Raw genomic sequence first — 6000 nt, 5'->3', positions numbered from 1 at the left:
AGATGAATGGATAAAGAAGATGTGGTATATATACACAATGGAATACTATGCAGCCATCAAAAGAAACGAAATCTTGCCATTTGCGATGACGTTCATGGAACTAGAGGGTATTATGCTTAGTGAAATAAGTCAATCGGAGAAAGACAACTATCATATGATCTCCCTGATATGAGAAAGTGGAGATGCAATGTGGGGGGGTTGGGGGGTAGGAAGGAGGGAGACAAACTATGAGAGACTCTTAATTTTAAAAAACAAACTGAGGGTTGCCAGGGGGAGGAGGGTAGGGAGAGGATGGTGGGGTTATGGGCATTGGGGAGGGTATGTGCTATGGTGAGTGCTGTGAAGTATATAAACCTGGCGATTCACAGAACTGTACCTCTGGGGCTAATAATACATGATATGTTTATTTAAAAAATAAAGAAAGATACAAATACAGTGAACTGAAGGGGCATGTGCACCTGACTGTTTATAGCCCCAATGTCCACAACAGCCAAACTCTGGGAAGAACCTAGATGTCCATCAACAGATGAATGGACAAAGAAGAGGAGGTATATATATGCAATGGAATACTATGCAGCCATTAAAAGAAATGAAATCTTGCCATTTGCAATGACGTGGATGGAACTAGAGAGTATGATGTGGAGCAAAATAAGTCAAAGACAGACAAGTATCATATGATCTCTCTGATATGAGGAACTGGAGAGGAAAATAGGGGATTTGGGGAGTAGAAAAGGAAAAAATGAAAAAAGATGGGATCGGGAGGGAGACAAACCATGAGACTCTTAATCTCATGACACAAACTGAGGGTGGCTGGAGGGTTGGGGTTAGGGAGAGGGTATTTGGGTTATGGACACTGGGGAGGGTATGTGCTATGGTGAGTGCTGTGAAATGTGTAAGCCTGATGATTCACAGACCTGTACCCTTGGGGCAAATAATGCATTATAATGTTAATAAAAAATATATATTAAAAAAATCTTTGTCTAGAATGAAAATCCAGTCTCTGGGCTTCCTCGGGCACAGGTTTCCTTGATTTCTTTTTTTCTTGTGTATACGTCATACTCTGTTTCTTTATATATCTTGTACTTATTGTTGAATATGAGGTGTTCTGAATATTGTAGTGTAGAACTCTGGAAATCAGATTTGTTGTTGCTTACTGTAATTATTTATTTAGCAAATTCTCTGAACTAATTCCACACAGTATCTATTCTTGTCATGTGTGACCCCTGAGGTCTGTTAGTTTGATGTTTAGCTAACGGCTGGACAGAGTTTCCATAAATGCCTAGAATCAAAAGACTCTACCAGTATTTGCCAAAGGGCTCAAGTGCCTCAGCTGAGGTGCACCTTCAACACTCAGCTGGGCAGCTTACCACCCTGCATTAGTCTTCACCTCCTTTTTCTGGAGAGCCTCAGAATTGGCAGGACGTTGAGAACTTAGGGCCTTCTCAGGTCTCTCCTGAGCACGTGCACTGTTCTGAGTCCGGATGTGAGTTCTCCCAGATTCCCTGCAGCATGCTAGGGCTCTTCAAAACCCTGTAACATCCCATTCCCCAGACGATCCTCTCAAGGTTTTGGTTCGTCTCCTATTTGCCTTCTTATTACCTCAGACAACTAAGATATTAGCCTACAAATGGCTTCTTCAGTTAGGAGGAGGGGAATGCGTACACTGCACCATGAGGTAGGACAAGGGCCGAGACCGCTGTGTGGTGGACTCTCTACACTCTTCCACAATCACAAAATTCGACAGACATCAGGCATCACTTTACTTCTGTCTCAGTAAAAATAGAATGCCCATTTCAATTTTTTCTCATCCCCCAACTTTTCACTTTTCTGATTTTATTCTAACAGAGTATAAGCCCTTTATAAGACTAGAGCTGATTCAAAGAACAAGGTTATTATAACAAGCAGCTTCTTTAGGAAGGACACCTAAATTCTCAAATAAAGCACATCTCTATACTCAGATATAAAACCAGCTTTTTTCAGTTCATGTTTAGTGTGGGTCAATCAGTAATCCACTCTTGTTTATATAAGAATGGTGGAGAAAGCAGCAGAGTGTAGGGGTATATGTCCTCTCCTTTGACTTGACGGAATGCAGGGCACTTATTGGGAATAGAGTAAGACTTTTCCACCATTAGTGGTGATGGAGATTTTACATCCAAAAGTAATTCCAGCAAATCCCACATTCTGTAAACTGTCTCCATTCCCTCCAGACACACTTTGAGGCCAAGTGCCCATAGATATTTACTTTTAACTTGGTTTTCCATTATTTCCAACTTTTGTTGAAGAATGGCATTTTCTAATTATAGTAGAGATTTTTAAGATGGTCCAATTCAGTTCACATCATATCACGTTGCACTGTAGCAGTCTGTAAATTTATCTCCGCTTTTTCCACATTACCTTTCCATTTTAAACTCATGGGGCAAATGCTTCAAGTTTACCTTAATCCTCTCTTTACTGACTTTAATAGGTCATAAAATAGTTTAAGATGAACCTTGGGGCGCCTGGGTGGCTCAGTTGGTTAAGGGTCTGCCATTGGCTTAGGTCATGATCTGAGGGTCCTGGGATCAAGCTCCAAGTGGGGCTCCCTGCTTTGCAAGGAGTCTGCTTCTCTCTCCCTCTGCTCCTCCCCCCTACTCACGAGCACACACTCTCTCTAATAAATAAATAAAATCTTAAAAAACAAAAACAAAAAAAAGATGAACCTCAAAAGGCTTGTTAAGATTTGCCTGGTCCTCAGGCTCTGGAATGTTCCAAATTAGCAGAAGTACTTACTGTGGTAAATAATCAGCAAACACCTTTCCCTTCTACTCTAACCTAGGAATGACACATCTGATTCTGAGAACTGGGGACAGTAAGAAATTCTGGGCAAAGACTATATTAAGAATGTCCTGGACCGAGTTTTGTTGAGAAATCCCTGTAGGTAAAGAACAGGGCCTGGGCTGCCATGAGACCTAGATTCAAATTCCTAGCCCCCCTCATTTGCTGAGAAGCCACGAACAAGACACTGTGCCCCTGCGAGTCTTGGGTTTCCTCATTTGTAGCATAGGAGAAAGAACAGTACCTACTTTAAGGGCCGTGGGGAGGATTTAATATCATGCCTGGCATGTACTACCTCACATTTAATGAATTCTTAGTGGCCAAAGAACACCACGGCAGAGGCACAGCGACTTGCCTCTCTCTCTTTTGAAGGCAGCCCAACAAGACCAGAGCAAAAGCAAAAGGCGGAGGGAGGTGGTAAGAGATAGGGAACACTGTTTTCTTGAAGCTGAATTTCCTTCTCCCCACCACACAAGACAGACTATGGTACGCTTGCACAAGTCTGTTCTGAAAGCTTGAGTCTATTTTAAAGTCACCTTAGAATTGCTCCACTGCCAAATCAAGCATCTTGCAAGGGGTCAGGGCCCTGGCCTATGGAATGAGAGTGGTGGTGGGCACTGAGGCCCTGGTGGCCAGACCAGTGTGCCGGGGGTGTGCCTGGGACCTGGGAGAAGCAAGCCTCAGACAGGCACAATTAGTGCGTCTTCTTAACTTTCCTTCTGAAGTTATTCGACGGGACTGTGGTTTTGCCTCGAGCAAAACCCCCTTAACGGCCAGGAATCTAAAAACAAACATTATTTTATTAGGTCGCCCCAGCAGATGAAAGCGGAGTCTTCCATTTGGACTCTTTTTTGGAGTCAATTAATGCATTAGTCAAATACAAACCCTTTTGAAAGAGAGTTCCTGTTGTCCTCAGCAGCTTCTGAAGGAAAGCTCGCCACTGTGCTCTTAGGGACACATACACATCGGTGAGAGAAAGAGAGAGAATTTGTTATAAATAATTAATATTCACTGAAAAGAAAAACTATTTTAATGACCTATCTCAACCCCAATGTAGCACTCACCTCCAAAGCAATGATTTTTTTAAAGCTCTATTTCTAACAACGATCAGGAACTTTAAATATTGTTTATATGATAGTTCCTGAGTCAACTTAAGTCATTAACACCAATTTTAAGCCAGCTACAGCTTGAATAAAAGACGTCGTTACAACTTCTAAAGTATGTGATCAATACAGAAGACTGTGATTGTTTTCAGTTATGGTTTTAACTCCAGCAGCAGCAAAGTCTTGTAAAGTAGAAAAATAAGAGATTGCTCATTGGGGAAAAAAATACAGATTCCTCAGAAACCCATTTACCCATCCTTCAAAATAATAACCAAGAGCCTCCTAAGTCCCAGACACTGCGGACTCTGAACAAAAATCGCAGTCCCTACCCTCATTAGAACCCCGGCCGGGCTTTCAAGTTAAAGACTGGTAGGGTTTTACGACAGAGATTCAATGCTTTTAGCTGTCCTGGCCTTGGAAATGAGGTGGTCTTCTTAGCACTGAAAAGAGAACTCCTTGGCAAGAGTTGGGTTATTCCCAAAAGGTAAAACAAAAGGCACACCCCTTCTGTGGGCAGTACCATTTGTGGAAAGAACAGTTCTGTGCTCTTACAGTGAACGTGACTAAAAAAAAAAAAAAAAAAAAAAAAAAAACTTTGGAAAAATCCACATCCTGAAAGCATTTGATCACCCTGAATTTAAAATGGGCTTTTGCTCAGTGGCAAAGATACAAATTCGTCCCCTGAAGAATGGCTTCTGCAGTGAAAAGGCAGGATGACTTAAGAGAGTCACCTACAAGGCTGATACATGAGGCCATAAGACAGAACTCAGCAAATGCCATTGCTAGAGACTGCCCTCTGTCTACCTGAAGAATTCCAACGGGACTTGAAGACTGAGCCGGACGGGTTACAAATGGTTTCAAGCACAATTTCTTCCCGTTTTTATTCCCTGCGCACTGAGTTATGTGCTGTTAAACATTTCCAGGAGACTGTCAAAATGTAAGCATCCTGAGGTTTACATAGGCCACACCATTAAATAACATATAAGCACAAAATTTTAAACATTGTTTTCCAGCAATGGTAAATATTTTAGCTAAGTAAAAACTGAAGCCTGAAATGCAATAAGCACTTAAATGACTCCTTTCTGTGCCAGAATTCTTATTTTCCCCTGTGCAACCCTGGCTGCTGGGATTAAGGCGACCCCAGGGAGCTCAGCAAATGGTTGTGGGTTATGAGGTGCGGCATGAGCTTGGCGACAGCATGCCACCCAGCCTCAAGAAACCCAGCCACGACTGGAACCCAAGAACCAGTGTGTTCACTTTGTGGTCAGTTTCACATTTTTTCCCCTCCTTGAAAAAAAGGAAACTGCTACAAAAATCAGGCTTCTCCCCCCAACCCCGACCTCCTAAGCAACAGGAGGTGGACCCAGGGCAGAGCTGAGAAAGACTCACCGCTAAGGCTGGCCGGCAGAGCAGGGGGAGGCTGACCCCCCAGGGCGGGCAGGGGGCATGGGGTGACACAGCTTCTGGGTCCTCAGCGTCGAGGAGGGAAATGACCAGCTGCATGAACGGCAGTCATGGCCCAGCTGACGTCCTGTGCTGTCACTTCAGGAAGAAGGAAAACCCAGAACAAATTTGACGTGGTTTTCACCACAGGGTGATTGCAGTCCTGTTCAAGGATGTCACAGTCACACCACCCACTGAGCAGAACACAGATGGAAATCAGGCCTCCTTCAAAGTGTCTCGAATCACAGCGTATCCTGAACAGAAGCAGCCAAGGATTTTAAAGAAACACCGCCTGGTGGCCCTATCCCCTTTGGCTCCCCCATTCCTCCGGTTTCTCCCTTACTGAAGAGAACCGTGCTCGGTGGCAGGTAAATATAAAAACAGCTCTTGAACAAGCAGGCAGGGCAATGCACCTTTTCTGAGATCTGGGTCACTGTTGTTAGCATGAAAATCTGATCTCCCACACGATTCCAGCAAGTGAAGAAACAGGAATGCAGAGATTTACACTGAGGGACTTCTGTCCATGTGCAAAATACCAAAGCTTGAGTGATGTGTTACTGCAACACCACCCGTATTTTTTTAAGATTTTATTTATTTATTTGACAGACATCACAAGTAGGTGGAGACATCACAGGCAGAG

Source organism: Mustela nigripes, chromosome 4 (genome assembly GCF_022355385.1).
Source record: "Mustela nigripes isolate SB6536 chromosome 4, MUSNIG.SB6536, whole genome shotgun sequence".
Classification (NCBI taxonomy): Eukaryota; Metazoa; Chordata; class Mammalia; order Carnivora; family Mustelidae; genus Mustela; species Mustela nigripes.
Note: the sequence above shows the minus strand (reverse complement) of the source record.